Source organism: Varanus komodoensis, unplaced genomic scaffold, assembly GCF_004798865.1.
Source record: "Varanus komodoensis strain SLA01 unplaced genomic scaffold, ASM479886v1 scaffold38, whole genome shotgun sequence".
NCBI classification, from domain to species: domain Eukaryota; kingdom Metazoa; phylum Chordata; class Lepidosauria; order Squamata; family Varanidae; genus Varanus; species Varanus komodoensis.
The window spans coordinates 525,652-551,644 of NW_025335909.1; the positions used below are offsets into that span (position 1 = coordinate 525,652).

Below are 25,993 nucleotides of genomic sequence, written 5' to 3' on the forward strand. Positions count from 1 at the left end.
GCCGGGGAGCCATTTGGGGGTGCAGATCAGCCTTCCCTTGCAGGCCAAGTCCTGTTGTCTCTGGCTGCACCAGGCAGGGAAGAGGGCTGATTGCTGGGAATGGTGCCTGGCTCCGTTTGCAAAACCCCCCTCGTGCATCCCGTAGGGTTCCTAGTTGCACCACCAGGAGCCTAAAAGAATTTGCAGACTTCCTCTAGCAAAGGGGTGTGCGTGTGGCTAGAATGCTAAACCCCTCTTAGTTGGACTGTTCTTCAGTCATAGTTGTTGCAGTAATAATACAATATTTGGTAACTCCTCCCTTTTTTCAGACCCTCACACATGGAGAAAAATGTGTGAAAAAGGAAAGGGCGAATTACTCCATTCTGATGCATCTTTTGTGCCTGCCTGAATGCCAGGGCTATGTTGAAAAGGAACTTGTTCTTACTGTATTTTTTAAAAAATTGATTATGATCTGATTTAGCATGCTTGTTTGATTTGCATTTGGTAAATGGTATTCTGTGTTTATTTTCCATGCTGTATCTCAAAATTTGGGCCATTTGAAAAATTGAACTAAATATTTGTTTAGTTGGGGAGAAAGTCAATTAAGCACAGTTACAGTGCAATTATATTTACTCTAAAGGAAGTCCCAGGGAGTTTGGTGGAACTTGATTTAAAGTAAGCACCAGACTACAAACATGCATATGATTTACATTCTAGGCAAGCAAATTCAGAGCTTTGCTTGGAAGTTATTTTTTATTGAAAAAATTGCCAGCATTTTAAAATATGACTATTCAGTAACATGCATTTAGTTTAAAATTCCAGGAGGGTGGAGAGAAGGACCAAAAGTACTAAGATCCTAACTTGAGTAAGTTGCAAAAAGCAGGGAGAAAGAGATTTCTAAAATGGTAGTCAACTGCAAAATAAGTTGCAGTTTTGATGCTGTCCCATTTCAAAGGTATTCATTCTTCGAACAACCATCTTGACATGCCCAGAGTCTTTGCAGCAAGTCCCATTTAGAAAAGAGGAAGACTTGTGAGTGGCCCCATTGGGTCTCACTGCTGCAGCTGGGCCTTTCTCCCGCTTGCAGCTGATCAATAAGTTTTATATTCACCCAGCCTCTGCATATGCAAATAACATGTATTGCATCTATAGTATGTATTGATTTATTGATTTTCGGAAGTGCAGAGTTTTGAAACGTCCGAAGAAAGGATTTGCTTTAAAACAAGGTTGAACAATGGGGCATTTGTGTGTTCTTGTTGCAAGCCAGATGCAGCTTGCCCAAGAGGCGTGATTCCAGCAATTGTGGGTTGATTAACCCCTGGTTTGCTGCCAGTTGCCACCAGTATGTGTGAACCAGCTGTGCATGGCGGGGGGTCTCCAGGGTCTTGGGAAAGAAGCTCCATCATAATGGAGCACCTGGGACACTGGGCATGCTGTTCTGCTGTTCTGATACTTGCTGTCTAGGGGCAGATCTTTATTTATTTTATTTATTTAGCGAGCTTCTATGCCGCCCCATTCGCCGAAACCTTGGGGCGGCTCACAACAATCTTGAGAGCATCTGCCTTCTAAACAGGTTTATTTTATGCATAGGCCCAGTTTTTTCCTTAATTTCTCCTTTTACTGATGTGTGGATGCTTGGCAAAACCATGGCATTTCCAAATAAAAGTCATCTTAAACAGTGCAACCTCCCAAATGTTATCAAGGTGCGTTTTTATTCCAAAGGCCTTGTCAGCTGCAAAGAATAATTGGTTGCAGTCATTTAGAGTTTAATTTTCACTGGTGTAAGTGAATTAATTTGGAGGGGGGTGTCATTGGCCCAACTGTATCAATTCACTGCAGCGCCACACAATGTCACGTTTTAAACATTCAGCTGTTGGCAGTCTTAAGTCATCACCTGGTGGATTTATATGCAGTATGTTGGTGTATGCCAAGTTATCTTGACTACCTGATTATGAGAGCCAATAAATGGAATTTCTAGGATAGCTTTCAGGTGAAATTAATGCTGTTGAATTCGACCTTGGAAATTCCCTTCCCTCTACTTGGTTTATAATAATAATTGTGGTAGTGTGAAGGAGCATTCAGGTTTCCCTGCTGTTGGAAGTGGAGTTTCCTGCTCCACCCCACCCCTTCCTGGGGCAGTCTGTGGAGCCCAGTGAAATGGGATGGGCGATGGGGGTATTTGGGGGGGGGGGAGAGGTGGCATCTCAAAAGTTGGGCAGAAGGGCACACTGCCTTTTCATGAAGAAGGCAGAGCCTGGATCTGGCATTGCCGTGACTATAATGGCAGATACATTGCAGTTCATCTTTAGAGGTTGCTCTCTGAGCCACAGGAAGCTCGGTAGATCCCTGGAAGAGAGAAGGCCTTTTCCGTGTTGGCACCACACTTGAGCCATACGTTCCCCAAAGATGTTTGGCTGGGCATCTGTATTGTCTTCCTGTTGACTTTTCTCCCCGGGGTTTAAGCAGCCTGTTTCTGAGTTGTGAGGGCTGCTTTATTGATTCTTGTGTTGTTTATATTCTTTTGCATTTTCTTTTAAATATTGCATTTTATATTTTTGACAGTTCTGTGGCTCTGTATTTTTGTAGCTACTGCGGTCCATCTGGGAAGGATTCATTACTGGGCAAGTTAGAAATGGAATAAAGGCATGGGGTCGGTAGTTCTGGAGGATGACAATGGTTCTGTTCCCAAATGCAGTTGGGTAATCGTGCATTTGTCAGATAGTTGTTTCAAGCAAGCAAACATACACCCAATACCTCAAAGTAGCCCTCCCTGCACTGGGGACCTCCAGCTGTCTTGCACTACATCTCCCATCAGCCCCCATCCATCCTGGCTGTGGCTCCAAGTTGGAGCAGTCTGTGTTTAAGGGAATCAGGCGCTGGGCACTTCTTGCTGTTAGAGAATTATCCATTTCCCACGTCCTCTTTGCAGATTCAGTGGCATCTGAATCTATCCGCCTCACGGCTCCAGGTCCAGCACTTCTTGTTTGCTTTCTAAGAACAGGCACAACAAAGAGATTTCTTGGCAGTGGTGCAAAAGAAGGGATTTGTGTTTAGCGAAAGAGTGGGCAATGAGAAGAAGAGAGGGGACTCCTTGTTCGAGCTTGCACATCAGCTGGGATGAAACGGCCAGACGTGTCCCGAACAGCCGACCCGAGCACATGATGAGGCAGTGCTGGTGGAGCAGGGCGTTGCTGTTTTTCATGTGTAGACGTACTGATATTGTGTGAAACGGTGTAGAATCAAGTGCAACCGGATGTGAGATGCATTGGATCCGTAAAGGGAACCCTTGCTGTGAACCTGGAGGAGCCAAACGGAGCTGTCGTGGAGAGGGCATTTGGGAGAGCTTTCATTTAGAGGGTCAGGAAAAGTTGGAGATAACTTGAGGCCCATCACAACAGCAACAGAGGCAGAATCTGCTGGCGGGGTCCAGAGGTCTTGGTGAGCAGCACCAGGCGCTGCAGTTAACTGAGTTGGCGGCGGCTGGTCTAAATTGGGTTGAGCAACTTGTAGGCTCAAACATTTGGTACACTGCCGTTCCCATCAGCCCTAATTACCACAGCCAAAGGTGGAGGATTATGCAAGGGATTCCTCTGAATATTCCTGACATCAAATAAGGGATCCAGGAGTGGGGATTGGGCTTTGGGAACTGGGGAATTAAATGGGCACCAAGCCTGCCGATTGGAGCCACCTTTCTGAAATAGGTGCAAAGGGGATTAGATGTACAGGGGTGTGGATTTAAGGCAAATACGCAAGAAGGTCATATGGTAACAGAATAGGCTTCCTAGGGGGGCTGTGGAATCTCATTCCTTAGGTACCTTCAAGGCAAGGTTAGGCATGTGTCCCTCTGAGATGCTTTGGGTATTGGCTGAGGCTGCCCTGAGGTTGGACTTAAAGCTCAGCCTGACCCCTTCCGACATTGTTTCTTTTCAAGGTAAAACGCCTGAAGGGCGTTGATGAAAGGACATCATTACAGCCAACACCTCTTCCATTGTGTGGACTTGGAGTGTGGAGGTGCACATTTCACATGGTTTGGCACTTCCTGGACTGAACCAATTCAAAGTAGCAGGTGGGAAGAGGGGTGGAGAGCCTCTGAAAGTTAGCGTGCCCCGGTTCTTGGCTGGCGGCTCTCCTTCACTTAGCACTCTCCCCTCAGTCCCTCTTTGCAAGACAAAGGCCTTTAGCATCTGTAGAACAGAACGAAACGTCTAACAGAAGTTAAACAGTGGGAGAATTAAATAATTTTTAAAAGCTGAGTGGCTCTGGACTAGAAGATATCAACAGTCCTATGCACAAATTCATGTGAAGGCAGTCCGGGTGTACGCCGGGGCCAGAATCCAGTGGCCCCCCAGTACAGTGCTGCCGATGGATTCCCCCTGCCCTCACTGGGCGTGAGCCAATCCTCCAAGAGGTGCCCCACAGGATCAGGTCGCTCTGACTCAAAAGTAACGCAAGAACAAGTATTTTCGAATGAGGCACTGTCAGGCTAAGTGTTGAAGCAAAGAGGGAAACGGTGGCAGCTGCTGTCGCAGGAAGCTCAGCTCGGGGTGTGGAGCCCTTGGCCACTAACTGCCTGTGCCAGCTCTTGCTTTGAGCGTTTGGCCCTGGTTTGGCACCAGTTTTATTTATTTTTATTATTTATTTATTAAAACATTTTTATGCCGCCCCATTCGCCAAAGCCATTTTGAAGCAACGAAGGTGAAAAAGTCGCATCTCTTCAGCCACTTGACCTTCTGGATCCATATGCCTGGTGCTAACGGCATCGTGTTCTAAGATGCTTGATTCCTGCTCCCCAAAATTTGCAGCTTCATATTTGACCAGGGGAAGGGGAGAGAAATGGCAGGTAATTTATGGACACCTTCGCACTCCCACTGGCGCAGAAGCCAAGCTATTAATCAGTGAAACTCGGACACGCTTACAGCTTCTGTATACCTTTGAAAGTTTATATATCCGTGGCTTGCAGAACCCAAAACAGCAGGACTTGGCTTGGCTGTAGTTATTCTGACCCTTCCAGCCAGAGTGTTGAAGCCCATGCAGGCATGGAATCTGCAGAGCATGTGAAGTTAACTATAGGAGTGTTGGTGGCATTAGTCTGAGCTCTTAGTTCTAGGATTAAGCTCTTTAGATTTAAAGAACTCCGCTCTGGACTGCCCAAAGCCCCATTTAGCTTCAGTGGCAGGAGTTTCTCTTTCCCTTGTTTTTATCTTGTAATTTTTGCTGGAGTTGTCCCAGCTTGCAGGCATGTAGAATTTTTTTTTCTGCTTGAAGAAAACACTCCATTTCGGAAAACTTCTTGCAGGCTGCGTTATATTGGGGGAGGGGGCAGAAGGCAAAAATCTGATGGGAGACGAAGTCCAAACTATCTGGAGGCGACCACCATGGGGAAGGCTGTCCTAAAGTCACAAAGTAACTTTAGAGTGGTGGAAAAGTGGTACTCACTTTTCATTTAACTCCCCAAATAGCTGGTTCCAGCCACCATGCACACAAAATTTCTGCAAATTTTCCATCAGTGGTAAATATCAGCCATGATTGCACAGCTTTAGTTCGGGGGGAGGGGAGGGGAGGTGGACATCCCCCCGAATCCATCCATAAGGGACCCCTCCGATTTGTTGTGGGATATAAAGTGCACCATCAAAAGCCCACTGGATCCTTTAAGTCTTAATTTATGTGCATTATAAAAGCATGTTGAGAGCCAGTGTTGCTGCATGCACGATGCGCTGGGAATCGGGAGATCTGGGTTCCAGTCCCCACTCAGTCATGGAGTGACTTGGGGCCAGTCACAGACTCTCAGCCCAGCCTACCTTGCAGGGTTGTTGTGACGATAAGGAAGAGAATGATGAGTTGCACTCTTTGACAGGAAAACAGGTGGAAAATAAATATAATAAATAATATCTCTTCACTCATTCTTGAGTAGCTTTTACCCCCTGGGGATTTATTCCCTGAACCCCATCCCACCCATCTCACCTCAGAGCTAATCTAGCTCTCCACAAACCCTTCCTGGATTTGAGGTACAAACTGCATTAAAGAGTCTATAACTAGCTCTGCTGGGGAAATGATCGCAATTTTTGTTTGCCTGTATTTGAAGATTTTAGCCTTACCAAGTTCTGCAGTGCTTCTCTTTGAAAAGGGGGGCTTCTCTAGCTAAAAGGGTTTGTGCATTTTTTTGCTGTTAGTGAATAATCAGCAAACAGCCTTGGAAAATGGTTCTGCAAACCGTTTATTTACTCAAAGCATTGTTTTACCTGCTGTTCATCCAAAATTGCTCCCAGAGCAGCTTACAAAATCAGAAATCAAACAGTCCCGACTCTCAGGTTTACAGTTGAAGAAATAGCTGGTATTTTTGCATGCACGGCCTTGATCCACTTCAGGACCACCATATATGGGGAGGGTAGATTCACATTTACCCCCTTCACCTCCATGTCCTCTCTGAAATCAACAACAGAAAAGAATAGATGTGTTTTGCTAACTCGCCCCTCCGCCCCAGGCTGGAAGGGGGGAAGTAAATGTTGTCAGTGGAACAATTATCTCGTTGCTTGGTACAGCTGTGCTGGTTGCTGTCTTCATTGGCCCTGCACACGGTTACACTAGAGTAAAGGAAAGGCAAAACCTCAGCTGCACAGTCAGCACAACAAGCAATTTTGCTCAAAGGTAGACTGCACCTGGAACTGGTGGTTCTGTCTGAGGGACTCAAGTTCGGAGAAGCTCTCTGGAATTGATGTCGTATAGGCGGTAACACCAAAGGTGATGGGTGAGGCCAAAATGCCCAAAATAATAGCCTATGTAAAGCTTTTACAACCACCAAAACTATACTTTTCAATTTTTTTTAGAATGGGGAGAAAGCCCAAAATCCTGGGAGCCCCCAGATGGTAAGTGGAACAGAGGGGAGAGCTGTGGAAGTTTTGAACCCCGGAAAGCGAATTTGGCTCTCAGACTTGGGGTTATTCACTTCTGCACTCTGCCTCTTCTCTCTTCAATTAATTGTTTCAATAGCTATTACTATTTATATTTTGCTCACTTATGACTCTTGCTTTTGAATTTGCACTTTAAAAAAGTCTCTGACTGGACTTTCATCCTTTGCTGGACCCGTATGTTCACCTGATCTGGTCCTTTCATTCTTAAAGGTGCTGCAGTCAAACCCTGAGTCCCAGTGTGGAGTTCTCTCGGCACATGAAATTGGGGAATATTCCCAAGGAAAAGTGCTTTTGCCCTGTAACACCAGCCTTGACCTTACTCATCATTTCTTTCCTGTGGGTAGGTTGCTGGAGATACCAACAGGGACCCCAATGAATTCATATTTCTCCAAATCTGATCAGTGGATTCTGTGACAAACCAGCTTTTCCTGAGTTGTGCAGGTTCTGTAGATTTGTAAACTGTTTACATTTGTAATTTTACGCAAATTTCAAATTTACTCCTTGAAAATTAGGGAAAACCCCAATGACTGAAAAGGCAAATTTTCCCATTGACGAAGCATGCAAATCCACATTTTCCGAAGGGTGGCGTATTTTGGGAGAGTTTGTACAGACACATTTGTGCAGAATCTGATTCAGTCTTGCAGTGGATGATAGAATGCCACAGCCTAGCAAATGGACGCAGCACCTGCAGCCTCTTGCTTCCCCGACTGATGCTGACCGATGTTGGTGTCCAGGGAGTGGGCCGGTCATGTGCTCTTGAACTGTGACCATGTGCCAGGTTCAGACCTGGAATTTCAGAGTGCCCTTTGGGGCTGGCACTTTTTTCTCTCTCCTTCTGTTGTGCTGGGAAAGGAGCCATTCCCCAGTAGTTCATTTCTGTGTTGCTTTTGTAGTGGTCACTTGTCTCTGCTGTAAAACTAGAACGAATGGTTGCACTCCAACTCCCATTATCCCTACTGGTTGGGACTGCTGGGAACTGGAGTCCAAAAACATTGGAAGGGCGTTCAGATGAGCCATTTGCTGGTCTTCCGGAATCTGTTGTTTGTACCTTTGTTTTGTTTTATTATTGAGACTTGGTTTCTGTTGCAAGCTGCCCCACTTTAATATCTGAAGAAGTGCACGGTGGTACTCTTCTCCGATAAACAATTTGCAATAATGCTATATCTGACTTTCGTTCTCCTTAAAATGCAATTGTTTCTCATAAAATTGAGTGAAAACGATGAGATGCAGTAAAGGAAAAATCAATTTTCCTCTTAGAGGTCCATATTAAAAGGCTCTGAAAACAGATTTTATAGAGATGAATAAACAGTGTATTATATTATAATCAACATGTGTGAGAGAGAGTCTTGAGGATAGCTATTTGACTAAACCAAGAATAGGCAACAGGATGAGCCGAGAGACCTTTTTGGTGCCTTCGCCTCCTTTTAATTTCATTTTTAAAGCATGTTTTTGTGAGCGTGAGGGGTAGAGAAAAGGGAAAAAGAGTTTGCCTTCCATAAATTAGCAGGGTTGGCATTGAAAACCGTGGGTTCAAAAATGGAGTTCAGGTTTTTGCGGATCAGACCCAGCTGTCTTTGCGGACAACCTTTAGGGTAGGTGTCTTGTCCTTACCTGGGGCAGCCAGTTTTTGTGATACCTGGGTGATTTCTTCAAGTTTCCCCCAAAGGTCACCCATTCCTGGTCTCAGCAAGCTGGGGTGGGGGTGGGGGCAGCAAGGAGCTATTGGCACAGTACAGCCAGAATCTAAATATGGTAACTGAAGCTATTAAAGTATTTCACTTGTAATAGTAATGGAACAGAAGGGCCTGGTGTGTGTTGGTTATCCTGGTACATTTTCACTCATGTCAGTGGAAGGCAGGAACTGGCCTCCAGAGTGAGGGACCCAGGAGAATATCGCCTGCCAGTTTTCCTTGATGTCTCCACAAGTCAGAGGACTGGAAACTTAAAGTTTTGTATGTTTCATTTTTAAAGTGAGCCTAAAAATAAGAAGGCTGAATAAGAGGTCTGGGAAACTTGCGGGCTGGGCAGGTTCCTCCCATACGTCACTGGCAGTGCTGGCTTTGCAAATATGTCGCAACTGGACCCTTTTATGGTGGTCTGGGTTAGGGTTAGGGTTGGGTTAGGGTGCTTTGAGGCCTCACTGGCTGGTGCAGATGGTTAGAATAGCAACCATTGGCCAAGTTTTCAGAGCAGCTTACGTTTGCTGTTTCCCAGCCCTATTTCCTTGCAATTGCGTTGGACTCCAGCTCCCCTAATCCCCAGGCATTATATGGCGGTTGGCTGAAGGTTATGAGTGTTGGAGTCCAACACGTCTGGAGGGTTCCAGTTTAAGATGTTCAGCAACTTTGGATGGTGCTGTTTGCTTGTTTTGGTTTTTACATTGCTTGGATAAACAAAGGCGGGTGGTATACATTTTAAATTGCATCATCATTACTAGCAATAGGTAGTATTAATTCATTTCTGTACTGGCCCATAACACAAGCTCTGGGCAGTTCACAAGAATTACAAACCATGAACACCAAAGGATCAAACAGACATGAATTGACTGTCCTTAAGAAAGCTGGATTTCCTTCCCTCTTTAAAATGCATTTTCTTTCTTTGCTGATGCTGGATGGGCATCCTTGGACAGTGTTTTCGATAAAGCATCGAGGATTTCTCTGGAAGTCTTTTTCTTTTCCACGCACAGTTCCTTACGAAATTGTTGGGAAGAATGGAGCGGCCATAACTTTGCCAAGATAGACCATTCTTTGTCCGTGCCCTTGCACCCCACCCTGGAGGCCTGTGGTCACATGAATTTAGAATTTGGGTTCATGAAGAATCAATAGCTTCTTAGCTCAATCGGTCAAATGAAGAGAGTTGAGACATGTGATAACCGACCTCATTTAGCTCGGTTCCTTTCCAAGGGGCTATGTCACCACCACACAAACGAATTCGCCACACAATGTGAGATTAATTTATGAGCAAGTGGTCTCAAAGGGTGATATTTTGCTAGACCATGTGTGCTCTTGAGTTGGTTGCTCTTTTTTCTTCTTCTTTTTCTGGCAGAGATTTCAGAAAATTTTGATCAGGGCCAGATTATCAGACGGGAACAAGGCTGTGGTGCAGGGATCAGTCATTATTTCTCATACAGTCCTGGTACATCTAGTAATTTCCCCACTAAAAATGCCCCATTTTAAAGGGGCTCTTTGTAGAGGCCAGCTTGGCCCCTTAATTGTCCTAACGCGTTCCTTCTTTTGAAAAAGCCGCTTGAACACACTATTAAAATATAAGTTCTGTCTCTGTCTCTTTTCTTTTAAATGATTGTTTTCTTTCCTTATTTGTTCATTTTTGTTCATTTGTTAAATATTTATTATTGAACAAAATATTAAACAAAATACATATTAATAAAGGTATTTTTAATTAGAGGGAAACGTTTTGCGTTATTAGCCAAGATTGAGGGACTGAGTAGAATTTAGGTCTGACCAAGCAGAGTTGCCCTTACATGTAATTAGCAAGTCCAGTAGGTAGCTATTAGAGAAAATCAAGATTCAGTGGCATCTTGGTTGTAGGAAAAACCCCTTTCTGAAAGGGGTTTAGCCATCAGCCAGGATGTGCTCTTCTTGATGGTAGTCCTTATTTTTTAATTCTCCCTGGGCATTTTGAAATCATTTAAAGAGCTTGTGTGTGTGTGTGTGTGTGTGTGTGTGTGTGTGTGTGTGTGTTGGCAGCAGTTTTAGACATTTTGTTGTTTTTGGTTGTCTTTTCAGTCCGCTAGCTGAACCATTTTGTTTTACCCACACATATCAATGAAGCAAACCAAGAAAAAAGATAAAAGAAAAATTATTATGACGTAATTTAACTCGTCATCCTTCTGAGAAAATGTAAAGGGGTTCAGATTTCTGGAGCAGAAGGGCAAAACCTGCCACAACCAGCTGGATCAGCCGATGTCAAGAAGCCACCAGAAATAAGTTTGTACTTATTTTTATACACTGGTGGCCTTTTTTTTTTTTTTTTTTTTTTGCTTGATTTTTCGGATTCCTGTTGTGGGTTTACTTGTTTTAACAGAAGAGGCTGTTAACTGGGGGTATACAAATTATGGCAACCAGAGAAAAACAACCTAGCCCTGTGTTGTCAAAATGGACTGGTGATTTTTGCAGGGTTGCAGGCACAAATATTTTCATGTGTCTTGGTGCTGAGCTGCAGCACTTCTAGCAGCGGGCTCTTCCAGCGCTCCTGTCTCGAAATAGTTGTGATCTAGGCATTTGGGCATTTCCAAATGTGCACAGCCACTGGATTAGGTTCCCAGTGTTCCACCTTTACCTGTACACCTTTTTGCCTCCTTTCTGGTCTTTAACCTGCCTCCTTGTAGAGCACAAATGATGAGCTGGTGCAGGTGTGACAGAAATGCAGTGGGGGGGTGTCCTCTCTCCCCTTTCAGCAAGTTGTGGGAAGTGTGCACACACACCCTCCTTGTGAGTCAGAACTGGATCCACATCACTTCACTTTTCATCTGCAGGTACACACAGAGGCCCTCTGTGGAAATGCATACTTGGGAAAGAACTTCTGTATATCCATTCCCAGATTCTGGGCCCCTGATCTGCAAAGTGAGTGAGCTTTCCCGAACCGGCATCCCCCAGCTGTGTGGAACTGCAGTTCCCATAATTCTCAGCCAGCATGGGAGTTGTTGTCCAACATGTCTGGGGCTTGGGGAGTGCTGGCCTGGAGAAATCTGAATGGAAGCACAAGCATCCCCTTTGCAAATCCTGTGATGGCATTTTGCTGAAGGGCCGTCCCACCAAGATTATGGGCTTTATCAGTTCAGATAAACAAAGGCTGACTTTCCCAAATCTCCGCCCTGCCCATTTTCTCTAGGATTCTGCTACAGAGGCCCAGAGAAAACGCCAGATCTGCTTGGAGATAGGGGAGCTTTCCAGGGGTATCTGCCAGCAGACTCTGAAGCAGAAGCTGTGGGAACAAGCTCAACATGGGCGGATTTTTCCTGCTTCAGAACCAAACCTGAACTGTTGCATCATTCTCATGAAGACACCTGGAACTTTCCTACTTCTGGATCTTGCCTGCAAAAACCTTCAGCCATTTCTGAAGGGATTTTCTTTCTCTCCCTCGAAAGGGTAATTCCCTCACCAGTCCAGCTCCTGTTGTTGTTCCAAATGTCCCCCATCCCTCTCCTCCCAGTTCCATCCCATTGGATCAGGTTGGAGACCTTCATCGGCTCTCAACCTTTCTGCCACAGTGGCAGGAACTAGAGAATCTCTCCTCCTCGCATTGCCCTGCCCAGGGGCAGTAATTAACCTTGTTTTTCTTGTTTTAAAGTTTCCATTGCTGTCAGTGGAAGATTCCCCCCCACCCCACCCCCCAAACTGGGGAGAGAGATTTGCAGAGGGAGTGGTGACTGAAGAGGGAAGGGTTACACCAAATCTGGGTCCAGGGGTTTCTCCAGATCGCCTCGCCGATTGTCTGGGTTCTCTGCAGTTCCCATTCTAAAAGGTTACTGATAGAGGTTCACACTGCAGTAGCCGCCGCCGCCGCTTCGTCTTGTTCGCTCCTGTTGCTTTTGCTCAACCCACTGCTAGAATGCAGCCTGGGAGGGCTTTTCCAAAACTGGCTTCAGACCCTCAGCCTGAAACAGGTTCCACACCTCTAGGTAAAACCTCTCCTTTCCGTACGTTGGGTGTCTCCATGTTGCTAAAAGTGACCAGCCTTCCCAGCTTGAGTAAAAGCCTGGCGTAGCATTTCCCAAACCTGGAATCCTGATTGTTTATTCAGTTTATTTTTAAAATCACATTCTTTGGCCAAAAAGGCTCCTGGAGCAATTTTCGTGGAGTCTGTAAAACAGGCTAAATCTAAAAATATACAGCACACAAGGAAGAATGTACGGAGAGGGAAGAGGAAAAAGTGGTCTTTCACTAGCCTGTTTCCCACCATGGCAACCAGGTACTTACAGCGGGAATCACAGAGGTTCCTCATGGCAGCATGCTGTCTCCAGGTAGCCCTTGCTAGCCTTATCCATGAGTTTGTCTCATTTGGAAGGCTTTTAATGGGGTGGCTAGCATCCCATTTTGGGGCAGTTTCAGTAGTTCAATTATGCATTCTGTGAAGCGTCCGTCCTTGTTAAATACCCATTTAACCTGGAGAATGTCAAAAACATAATTTTGGAATGCAGGCATGTGCTGGTGGCTGCACATTTCCATTGTTTTTGCATCTGTTTTCTTCTGCCGTCGATTTACATTAAACAATAAATCACTGCAGGTCCTCAGGGTTACCAGATCTAGGTATGATTATATATATGATCGCATCAAGGGTCTTTCCATGCACTTGGGTGCATTGATAAAACACAACACCCAAATCTTGATCTAATCATGCACACAACCACATCAAGGTTGGGGCATTTTCAGGATTGGCATTTGGTCGATGCCGGTAGCGTAGCTGGATAGGGGAGCTAAAAGGGATTTAAAAGATGTGGCAAATGTGGTACGTTTAATGTATAAAAATACATTAAAAAATAAAAGGACTGGTGGAGAATTTGGAAGGCACGGTTTCTACTTGCAAACAAGGCCAGGTAATTTAAGCTGTGATTCTGTACCTGTTTATGTAAGAGTTCCACTGCAGTGTGCCAGTGTGGTGTCGTGGTGAAGAGCATGGGACTGGGACTCAGACGATCTGGGTTCTAGTCCCCGCTCAGCCATGGAGCCAACTGGGTGACTCTGGGCCAGTCACAGACTCTCAGCCCAGCCTACCTATCAGGGGTGTTGTTGTGGGGATAAGATGGAGGAGGAGATGTAAGCTGCCTTGAGCCCTTTGTAGGAAAAAGGCAGGATATAAATCAATCAATCAATCAATCAATCAATAAAAATGTGGTGGGACTCACTTCTGAGTAGAGTTGGAAGTTGGATTGCACTGCCTTCCAGGGAGAAATGTGGAAGGACAAATGTAGAAAGTGTCCTTTTATCCTCTGCTAATTAGGGCCTGGTCTAACTTCTCAAATGTAGCTTCTCGCTGGTTTGGCCACCCACGATCTCTTCTCTGAAGTTTTCCCATCAGCGGCTTGGTGAATGTGATGATTTTGCATAAACAGGCAATCCGCTATTGGATGCAGAATCCAACCTGCTGAAGATCTCAGCACTTTGAGAGAGAGAGAGAGAGAGAGAGAGAGAGAGAAGGAAAGAAAAGAAAGGGAAGGGCCAGTGGTGCATAATGAAGACTCCAAAGCCGGAGGAGGCCTGGCTGAAAAGACCACGAGCAAACGAGGTTTTCTGCAGCTTGCGTGTCACATTGCTTTTCCCGGAAATGTACAGATTTGCCAAATTGGCGAGTTTTAGATCCAGTCAGGCACTTCTGCTGTGCACTGGGAAATCAGTGCAGAGGTATCGGAAGAGTCCTTTTTCAGTGTTCCTTCCCTGCACCATTGACTTGTGTGACAATGCCGTTCGTGTCCCTGTCATTGTCCAGGCCTGTGAGGGTCTGGCTGGAGCCCACTGCATGCTGTAAACACCCAACATGATGTCGAATTCTGTAACTTAGAACTGCTCCAACACAACATCACACACTGAAGTGAAACATCTGGGCATGCCGGATCTGGGAAGGCTACTCCAACCAGTGAAGACTTCTTGTTCCCTGAAGGGTCACCAAGTCCTCTTATGGAGACTTAATCAATTAGGGTGCAGCGATTTAATCAGCTAGGATTTCTTTAATCAATCCAGGGTTCTCTTGGAGTGCCTTGGTTCTCTGTCTGTTTTCTGCTTCTGTCTAGAGGCCAGCTGGTGGCCTTGCATTCCTGGCTCTCCACTATGTTTTATGTGCAGTAAAATAGTGTGCGTGTGTGGGACGGAGAGCGTGTGTGGATTTTTATGCAGCAAATGCTTCTGCGGCAGGCGGAGATGGCCCAGAGAGTGGCCCCAGATGCAGCACTGTTTCTGAAATCCATCCAGGGACTCCTGTCACTTTTACCCCTGGGGGCTGATTGACGGGAATGTGTGTGCATGGTTCTCCTATACCAGGGTGGAATTAAGTTTGAAATCCTAACATTTTTGGACTGTGACAGCAGCTGGTGTGGCATTTCGGCATACATTTTAGCTTAAATTTTGGCTGGGGGGCACTGGAAGGAAGGCAGCAAAAATACGGAATCAACTTGGAGTGTCTAGGAACCAGTTTATAGCTCAAGGAACCAGTTTATAGACCTCCCTCCCTCCCGCTGAAATGTAATAGTAACCTGAGGGATTTTCATTGTACCTACTTTAAGCTTAACAAAGATTAGTTGCTTTGCTTTTAAACCCTTCTTTGCCATTGCTACAGGGATACCTGCGTGATTCATGAGTGGACCGAACTGCTGTGCAGATGGAATTTTCATACCTTTGGACTCTCTTTCTGTTTCAAACATATGCTTAGTGGTGCACTTTTATTTGACGCTCCTTTAAAAGCCTTCTGTGCTAACTTAGGGTTTTCTGGAAAACTTCTCTTTCTGTGCAGCAGCCCTGGTTCACTGGCGGAATGGTCTTTTCGGTACTGGGTTTTTTTAACTCTGCATTTTTCTTTCTATGGAAGCAGAAGGAAAATGAGTAAACTTATAGCTTGAAGTCATGGCGTTATTTGGACAAGCCCACACAAAGTAAATCTTGGAAATTGTTGCCTTTTAAAGGAAAAACAAAAACAGCCGTAATGTTTCTTGTAGTGACACTGGTAAAGTTGCTTGCTTGCCATGTGTAAATCTTTAAGCGATGCTGGCTCCTTGCTCCCAGTGTAGCCAGGGTGGCGTGGTGAGAAGAATTCGGGACTGTGGACCCAACAGGACTGGTCCCCACTCTTGTCCCTGGAGCTTTGGGTCAGGCGGAGACTCTGCACCCAGCCTGTTTCACCGGGGGGCGGCGGGGGGTGGGTGGGAATGGGATGGTTGTGAGGATAAAATGGAGCTTCCTAAGCTGCCTTAGGTTCCCCACAAGAGGGAAAAAGGTGGCTTATAAATGCAAGTTACTACTACTAGTAATATTCCTTTTAACTTGAAAAATGCTCCAGGCAAAGCATGTTTTACCCGGGCTCCAAGTCGGCTGGCTGGGTCGGGCTGAACAAATGTGACTGGCCCCTTGAGCAGCGTCATGGCTTCGTAGTGATTCCAGCCTGGACTCCAACAAAGCCAGGCTTCCCCAACTCGGCTTCCTCTGGATGTGTTGGAGAACAACTCCCATCATCCCCAGCCAGCATTGTTTAGTGATGGGAGTTGCTGCCAGACAGAAACCGAGGGTGTGAGATTGTGGGAAGCTCGTCTAGCTGCTTCTCTCTCTCTCTCTCTCTGTTTGTTTTGTGTGTGTGTGTGTGTTTGTTTGTTTGTGTAAGGTGTGCAGTTCTGTCCTCCTTCCGCTACACCTGGTGTGGCTGCTGTAATGAGCATGCAGGTTAATTCTTGGCTGCTTCCTGCACAAACCGGCCGTTCTCCCGACTGTTTCGTGCTGCCACCGATTAACAAGCCTGGATTGCCACTGCTTTCCTTTTATACGGGCCGTGGGGCAATGTGCTCGTCAGTGGCAGGAAAGGGCAGGAGGAATGCCTGGCCATGGTTGGTATATTTGACAGGTTGATATACTGCTGAACATACTTAAAAATATCTCTGAAGGTGCTCCTGCTCTAGTTGAGAGGCTTCTACTGGGATCTTAGGGACTTTGAAGGACACCAAAAGCGATACCTGTTCTAGTATGCGAAGTTTTCTCTGATGTTGTTTTTTGTTATTCTAGTGATAATCCCGACTATTTTTTTCTTTCAAGGAAGTCAAGGCAGCTGACACAATTCTTTTCTGCTCCTTCTTATCCTCACAACAACAACCCTGTGAGGTAGGTGGCATCGTCTGTGACTGGCCCAAAGACACCCAGTGAGCTCTATGTATGAGTGGGGACTGGAACCCAGATCTCCTGACCCCCAGCCCCACACTCTTTCTTAACCACTCTGGCTTTTGTTTGCATTTGGTAGCCCTGTATTAGGCCAATTCTCACACACGCACGCACACACACACACATGAGAGAGAGAGAGAGAGAGAGAGAGAGAGAGAGAGAGAGAGAGAGAGAGAGAGTTCCCTCAGTCAAGAGGGTAGAAAAACCAGGTTGTGTGTGTCCAGGTGGAGCTGTTTGGCTGTTGCAGTGAGGATGTCTCTGTCTTCGGAGCCTTAAGATGATATGAAGGAGGAGGTTTTGCCGTTCCTGAGAGTGGAACCTGTTGCCTGATGTGCTGGTTTCATGTGTCACTGCCCTTCGGACCACTGCAAAGAAGGAAGTGAGAGGCAGTTGTTGATCTTCCACTTCTGGAAATATAAAACTGCCCCCATTGACGAGGTAGTCCTTACATTAACAGACCCTGAGATGTGTCTAGGCCAGGGATCAGCAACCTGTAGCTCCGGAGCCGCATGTGGCTCTTTCATCCCTCTGCTGCGGCTCCCTGTCGCTCAAAATATGCGTCACAACCGCCAATGTGTGACACCCGCCAGCATGCGATTTATTGAGCTTTTCGACCCCAGATAGGCCAACCATGGATAAATCCAAGGAAAAAAAAGTTTCAGAAGAAAACAGAACGTTTAATGGTACGTGGGCAGATTCATTTGCTTTCACTCTGACGAGACTGGTTTACCAGTCTGGGTTTTTTTAGGTAAAAAACGATATATGCAGTGTCATCTTCATTTTAGATGTCAAAAGGGTTTTGTGGCTCCTGGTGTTTTCTTTTCTGTGGGGAACGGGTCCAAATGACTGAGTTTTTAAGGTTGCCGACCCCTGCTCTAGGCACTTTGCTGGGTTGAAAAAGTGGGAGTTCATAGAAGCCAAATGACCAGGTAGCTGGAAGGGCCGACACTCAAAGAATAAAGTCCCAGGTTTAGGTGGTGTAAAATCCTTCTGATCTCTCTTCACCTGGTAAACTTCCATGCGCATGGAATTGGGATATTCTGCTTATAACAGCATCATTTGAAGATGATTGAATAGGCAGGGGAAACAGATAAGTATCTACTTGCTTTACTGCGTGTGTTTCATTTGTTTTTACGTTTTTAATTAAAGTGTTATTTAATCTGGTATTTCACTGTTAGCCACCTGAAGCTGCTCCCTGCCCCCCCCCCCCCCGTTTTTTGAAAGGCAAGCTATACATTAAATAAATAAGGTATTTAAAACGTTTCTGATTTAGTTGAGGATTCCAACAGGGATAACTTTAAATCAGTTTGTTACTCATTTTTTACATTCCTAAGCTGGAGTTCTGTGGGCAGTTCACAAGAATTAAATCATGAAATACAACACAAAATGCAATATTAAAGTTTAAAACTACAGTATAAACTAAAAAAATCAAAATAAAATGAAAGTTAGCAACAATGCAAAGATTTAAAATTCACTAACAGGTTTAATGTGATAGAACCATTACTGTCTGCTCTATTTTTTAAATTTTTAAAAATGTCTTAGTTTTTTGGGAGGCTTAAAATGAGCAAAAAGTAGTAGAAAGTAGGTAGTGCATCTGTCTATGGTCACATCCTGTGAATGGGTCTGAACCACCATCTGTGCTTCTTGGGTTGTCCCAGTATTTATTTACTTCATTTGTATACCACCCACTAGCCGAGGTACCCAGGATAGTTAACAGAAGATAAAAGAGGAGGGCCTTCTCTGTGGTGGCGCCCGACTATGGAATACACTCCCCAGAGAGGTTCACCTGGCGCCCACGTTATATTCTTTTCAGCATCAGGCAAAACCCTTTTAATTTTCCTGTTATTTTAATGTTTAATGGGATTTAATTGGGATTTAATTGATGTTATTTGGGGTTTAATTGATGGTTGGATGCTGTGGGGCTGTTCTATTCTCTTTATTTATTATAAGCTGTCACGAGACATTCTGTAGGGGACGGGATAGAAAAGCTTTTAAATAAATAGAGAAATAAATAAAATTAAAATACATGTTTGGTGCGTGTTCCAAGGGCATGTGTTTTCTCTGCTTTTCTGTGTTGTTGAGGGGATTCCTAGGGGAAATTTCACAGTAGCAAAGTCTTTCTCATGGAGGTCATTCAGTGCCCAGAAACGCCCATAGCAGGTGACCTGTGAGGTAGGGCATCCACTTTCCCAAATCTCCCTGAATGTTCAGTGCTTTGTTTTATCATGGAAGGCGGTGGCGCCTAAGTTATGGAATGCGCTCCCTAGAGAGGTCCGCCTGGCTCCGTCGTTATTTGTTTTTCAGCGCCAGGCGAAGACCTTTTTATTTAAGCAGCATTTTAAATGTTAATATTATTGAATTTTATCTGGCCAGGGCGGCTTATTTTATATTGTATAGTTGTATTTTATTTTAATGTATACATTTTAATTTTTACTTATGAGGACCTAACTTATTGTTGTAAGCCGCCCCGAGGCTTCGGCGAATGGGGCGGCATAGAAATGTTTTAATTAATAAATAAATAATAAAATGTTGATTCCATCAGTTTACTAACCCTGAATTGATGCCCATTGTCCATTTGGTATTCAGCAAGGGCAATATCATAGTTACAATTCGTGTTTTCCAGGGGATTTATCCCTAGCAAGGATATGAAAAACTACATATAGATGTCAGGAAAATACCAATCTGTCTCAGGGAAATGGAGACAAGGTGCCCTGGATCCGAGTCTGAATGTTTCTGCCAAACAACAGCCTTGGAGAGCTCAGCCTAACTTTTGAGGTCTAGTTTTGTATCGAAATTGTTTAGCTGTCCACATTGTTTTTAAATGTTGCATATTGAAACATTGTCTGCATTTGGGGCTGGAAAAAGAGTGGAGAAAGGCGGCAAACCATGATGGGTTGGGGCAAGTCTTGTGCTGAGGAATGGCTACAACAACTAGGATTTAGAAAAAGTCTCAGAAGAAATGCACGGAAGGGGAGACATGACAGAGGTGCTTAAAAGTATGCACGGTGTAGAAAAAGTGGAGAGGAAAAACATTTTTCTCCCTCTCCTACAATACTAGAACCTGGGTCACCCATCAAGCGGATAGGTGGGAGATTCAGGACAGGTGAAAGGAAGGTCTGGGAATTCCTTGGGCTGTGGGATTTACTGCCACAGGAAGTAGGGGTGGCGAATAATTTGGGTGACTTTAAAAAGAAAGGATTCATGGGGGAGGCGGCTCTGCATGGCTACTAGCCTTGCTGGCCATGGACTACTTCCTTTGCCAGAGGTGGCTTTCCTGCATGCACCAGTTGCTGAGGAGCTTGGGTGGGAGGAGGGCTTGCACCCACCCTGCTTGGGGTGGGGGATCCTGTGGGCAGCTGGTTTGCCACTATGCATATGGAACTCTGGACTGGATGGATCTGGGGTCCGATCCAGGTTGGCTTGCCTTGCGCTCTTATGTGAGTCTTTTGTCGTCTTTGTGGTGTGTGTTTTTGTGAATTGCTGTGAGCCACCCAGAGAACTTGAGCTATTGGGCAGGAAAGAAATTAAATAAATACAAGAATAGAAACGAATGTGCCCCAAGAACTTGAGTTGGAAGAAAGCCAAACTTGCTTGAAGTAGATTAGTGTTTATCGGCATATGATGCCCTGGTGTTTGGGGAATTAAAATTTGTTGGTCTGTCAATGGATTCCACTGCCTTTGTTTACTCCCAGCGCCCCATAAATTTAAACAAAGTGAGGCAAGTATATTGCCTTTTAACTTTTTACAAGTAATCCAGTAAAATAATTCAAACTACTATAGCATTTAAACCACATAAAGTGTTCTTTTTTTCTTTTTGGCACTAGTTCTGCTTAAACACTTCTTATCCTTTTGGATGAAGCATTACCATAGGCTTCTTTTTAAAAACTGTTGCTGTTTGGCAAAGAGAATAGAACGCGTGCTAGGTTAGTCGACGCTCCAATGCAAACGGAACCTTTTCCAATGCACTGGATGCCAAGCAAGTTAGAATTTTCCTGGTTAGAATTCTAGCCAAGCCCCATCGCTGCAGGTAATGGGAAGCACAGCTGTTTTGGATGCTGAAGACCATGTGCTGGTCCGACTAGTCTCCCCTAGACTTGGACTCCGCAGTAGAAGATGGCTCGATATGGGAGTAGCGTGGAGGGAACCTAACGTTGCGGTACCTCACCCACAGAAATTGCTTTTGGCAAACCATACTGCCCATTAGCCTTCTAAAAGCTCTGCTACAAATACATTTTTCCTCCCATCTTGTGGGGAGACCTTTTTCTCGTTTCTGCCACCAGCAAAGGCAGAGAGAGAGAGAGCTGTGGAACTCCCTGCCAAAGGAGACTAGATTAGCTTCTTCTACATACTTGTTGGTCTGTTGGCTTGGGGGCTGTTTTTGCCCTTTTAGAATTTGGGCGGTTTTTGTTTGCATTCTTCCAGGATTGTTGTGATGCTGTTTGGATCTTTACTGTTGCCTGTGGTTTGTTCCATGCGGTCTTGAGCACCGTTTCCTGGTGGATGGGAGGGCCTGACTTAAATGAATAAAGAGCTGTGAGGGTTCAAAACAGGCCAGTAGTCACTCCAAAACCTACACAGGTTTTGAGGGTTATTTTCTCATTGGGTGCTTCCGTGTCCCTTTGAGCCAAAGGCTTGCTTGGGTGCCATCCACTTTGTTCCGGTTGCCGCTGTATGCCAACTCCCCCTGTCCTGCTGAACCCACTAGGCACTACTGCCAACAGAAAGGTTGATGGTGAGTAAAGCATACCACTGTTTCCATCTCTAAACTCCCGCTGCCTCACGGAGCGGGGCAGGTGAACCGGCACCCTAAAGCTTTAGAGGAGGTGAAACAGGGAGAATGAGACCAGTGGCAAACCTTCAGTTGGAATGTGGGCACCCTGCTTGAGAAGGAAAGACCAGGAGATGGAACGCTTGGTGCACTGGCTGTATTATTTGACACAAGCACTGCTAGTAGTAGAAACTTCCCCTACTAGAAACTACCCTCCAGTGAAAAGAGGCTAGCACCTAATGCACCTTCTCCAGACATGGTGCCCTCCTCATGGAGTGCCCAGCATCTCCGAGCCAGTCTGGAGGATGCTAGGTGTTGCGTTGCAGGCCGGCACATCTGGAGAGCACCAGGCTGGTCCGAGGTCTTGCCGAGGCACATCTGCAATGACGTGCCACAAACGCACCCCTCGCCTCAAGAGGAGCCGCGTGGAGATGCCTCGCATGTCTCAGTATCATCAAGGAAGACTTATGAGCAGCCACCAGCCACACCCAAGTTGCACCCAGACCTGACGAGACTTTAGAGCAATTATGGAAGGAATTATTTCCCTTTTGGGCTTGCAGAAACACAAATGACAAACTCGTTTCCCCACCACCACCACCACCCAGTCAATTTTTCTCCCTTTTCTTTTGCTTCTTAAAAATAAAAAAGCTGAGCAGTGCACACCCTCTGAATCTGCAACCCTAGCATTTAAAGTCGGAATAGCTTTGCCCTCTTTTTCTCTCTTTCGAAAGGCTGGTCTTCATGGGGGTGTTTTCAGTAAAGAGCAAGACCCGTCAAATTTCTCTTGCATTTCCTGAGGAATGTTTCCAGACCCCCTACCTATTTTTCCCCCATTTGGTAGTCTGAGTCCAATGATCCCACTTCTGCAAAAGGGGTGGTCATTTTAGCTGGGCAAAAGGAGAGGCTGGAAGTGCTTTCAGCCCCCTCTGGCTGGATTCAAGCCCTGAGTCAGAGCCTGGGAGGGCCAGAGGGGAAAGAGGTGAGGCCCAAACCACCGAAATTCCTAGCATCTGTAGCTTCAGATACTCACTGTCAATATTAAGCCGTAAGAGAGGCAATCCAGGCTTCTGTAAATGAGAAAAGGAACTGTAGGAAGCCACCCAGGCAAGGAGAAAGAGGCCTGGCCATGTGGGGGAAGGCAGTTTTGCAGGGGCAGTATCTGTAATCGGAGAGGATGTGTGTCTGGCTGTCAGTGCCACAGCACCCTAGACACCTGAAACTTTGCATTTCTAATGGCCGTGCTCCTTAGAATAGTTTCCTTTATTCCATAAAGGAATCTTCTGCTGCTACGAGCAAGCTTTCCCAGCCAGCACATAGATTGTGGCCCATTCAGCTGGAAAACAGTGGTAATTAGAAAGCACCCAAGTTACCCTTGGGCAGACTCCCCACCTCCCACCCCAGGAGAAATCAATGGACAGACGTCTTCCTCAGGGTGCTTCAGGACTGCCCCAGAACGGGGGCTGTGCTCAGGGGTGCTTGCCAGCCTGGCTGCCCTCAGACGGGGCAGGCAGAATCCGGCAGCTGTGTCGGCTCTATAGGTTTTCTGGACGGCTTCGCGGCGGCACCATCAGGGCATTTCCAGCCCAGGTTTGTGTGATATACCAAGGGGGCAGCTGCCCCCTCTCCCAAATTCCAGGGGTGGCCTGCAAGCCATTGCAGGCTCAAGAGCATGTCGTGGACAGATGCGGAAAATCTTTTAGGTCGATCTCTTGGAGAGAACTGGCAAAAGCACATTTTGGTGCTAAGGAAAGAGTGTTGGGCTTAAGCTTTCAAAATGCCGTTGCTTGGTTTGTTCAGCAAAATATCTTGGTTTACAAGCTTAAGCCAGTTTGCAGCCTGCAAGAGCCTTGGCAGAATCCGATATTCCCAGATGCAAAGAAGCTTTTCCATGGCCTTGGGCTGGATTCCTTGCCATCAGCTGTCATGGACGGCTGATTTAAAGGTTTACCCTGGCACCTGGGAGTCTGTTTAAATAGTAACAGCGCAATAGAAACGCCACCATATATGCCTCTATATTTTAATTTCTATAGGGATAGGAAAGCATGTTCAATTTTTCCTGCCCTTCATTATTTTTTTTCTAGGAAGGTCTGATGATTTCTCCAGGTCTGCATGTAATGGCAAATGACTAAAATCAAGATTGCTGAAAACATGGCCAAGTTCTTTACTATAGCCATCAGAGGGAGGTTTAATTGTGAACTTCTCTGGGCAGGGACTTGAATGCACACCCTGAGACTAGAAGACCAACTGACTTGGATTCCAGACAGATGTATGTTTCTGATGTGGTCTGTACAGTGACGATTACCTGCTTTGACATGTACTTACAGGCCTGTTTGGTCAGGTATGAGCCACCTCTTGGTGTCTGATTTAGTACATTTTCTAGGAGTATATATGTCTTATTATGCATCTGAAAACTTGGCTTGATTTTTTGAACTTTAATAATTTTTTCACTTTGCTCTGAAAAGAAATAAGGCCTCCAGTTCTTGGGATGCCGCAGTCAGAATGTAATAAGCCAGGTTTTCCCCAGTTATTTATTAGATACAACTATGATGTCTCCACTTACACAAATAAATCTTTTAAAAATTCTCCACAGGTGTGTGTGTGTGTGTGTGTGTGTATGAAAATTTCTACAAAACCCGCAGTGCTGGAGCACGTGAAAAGGCTTACAACTGCCTTTGAATTTTAAATACTAGACTACAGAAGAAGACCTCTTTGCTTGAAGCTTTGGTGGTGGTCCTTGTAATGCAGGAATTCTAGCCCCAGAAAATGCATTGCTCTTGTCTGTTAAGTGGCAACTATTGTGTGAGCTTCTTTGAAAAACAAAAACCCCTGCATTTACCCTGCCTTTGTTTGTCCTGGGTAACAGTTTCAGGTTTGTCCTGGGTAACAGTTTCAGTCGGTTCCTTTATCCCAATTCCTTCATCACAGATTGTTTTGTTAGGATGTTTTCTGTGGTGGGTTTGTTTTAGGGTTAGTGTTTCCTTTTGGTCTAAGCTTTTGGGAGCTCCATGATCAGGTGCATGGAATATTGGGAAGGATTTGGGGTTTATGTATTGTATGTATAATGGAGGGGGAGGTTCGGTTGTAAACTGGGAAGTCAAAAGGAATGTGAGTTAAATGCAAGAGGGGGGCATCATTCACAGGATGGCTGCTATTGATAACCCAACATCCTGACTCCAGGTAAGCCAATTAACACATGCAGTGAGATAAAGATCCAGTACCTTGATTCAAGCCTCTGATGATAGTCAGGAAACTGGGACCTGCTCTCTTTCTAATCTCCCTCTGAAGTTCCTTTTCTCTGCAGTGACTGCTTTCAGGTCAGTGATGGTGCTATGATAATTAATAATGCTAATGATATTGATAATTGCAGCTGTTTATCAGCATGTGTTTCCCCCATTTCTCAGTAACTCCAGGCTGCATTTGGTATTTGGAATGAAAGCACCGTTTCCAGGCAATGTTAGTAAGATTTAGGCGTAAAAGGAATTCCCCTCTTAACCAGGGAAATGGATCCTGTGCTTTCCAGCTCTGGCACGTGTGCATTTCCAGCCTTCTGCTGGCTATGAAAGAAAATTCTGGAACCTGGTGAAGTACTTAAAAAAAATAATCTGGTGGTTATGCAAATCTTTCCTGAAATGCTATCTCTGAAGCAAGAGGAAGAGAGAGAGGACCAGTGCAGTGCGAAAGCCAGAGTGGGGCTATGTCCTTTCATTCTCTCTCTGCCCCCCTCCGCCCCACTCCCCATGTCTTCTTTCGCAAGGAGGGAGAGCGATAAAGGAGGGATGCAACTCCACAGACTTGTTTGCTTTCAAACACCCAGATTTCACAACTGGCCCAAAACTTTGATCCCGTCTTCTTGGTCTCTGCTGTCTTTCTTCTCTTCTCATCCTGCTGGGACTCTGGCAACTATGAAACCTGAAACCGGTCCTGAGTCACAGACGAATGAGGTGGACATTACCTAAACCCAGCTGTGATCTGCCTGATCAAACAATGCAGTTCCTTCCCAGGTGCCCTCTGGGCGGTGCATGATCTCTTATCTTACCTGGGTTCCAGCTTCCCTGCCTCCACCCTTCCTGCTTGAAGGGCAGCCCTTGGACCCTGAGTGCTCCTGGGTGGGCCAAGAGAGGGTTGCGGTTGTGGTTGTGAAGACCGACACACCTGTTGCCCTAAAAATGGACAACCCATGGGAAGGGGGGCAGGTTGAGCTGGAAGAGAAGGGAGCTGAGCCCGGCAAGGCTTTGCCCCATTGTGCCCAAGGGGCAGCACGAAGCCGGGTTAGTCACTTTTCTGGAATTTACAGCTTTTTCCTCCACAGGGAGTGGCCCATGGGCACCAGGGTGCTTTTCAGAGGCAAGGAAGCAAATGAATTCTTGGAATGGGGCGTGGGCCAAGATAAAGGGTACCCGAATTTGGAAATGCTTCTGAATTTTCTGATGGACCAGTTTGGAAAGGGAAAGATGGAGGTCTTTTCC

The 25,993-nt window shown here is 45.6% G+C and overlaps 1 protein-coding gene across 11 annotated transcripts in view; it reads left to right on the forward strand.

The window, feature by feature from the left end:
- Window positions 1-25,993, forward strand: part of HIC2 (HIC ZBTB transcriptional repressor 2) — a 110,063-nt gene that overhangs the window by 21,252 nt on the left and 62,818 nt on the right. Inside the window, exon 1 of one of the 11 annotated variants that reach the window (XM_044440774.1) lies at window positions 6,804-6,842. The exons of the other annotated variants lie outside the window; for them this stretch is intronic. The gene's annotated coding sequence lies outside the window, so the exon portion shown is untranslated. Of the gene's footprint in view, window positions 1-6,803; window positions 6,843-25,993 lie in introns of those variants that run through there. 11 annotated transcript variants of the gene reach the window in all.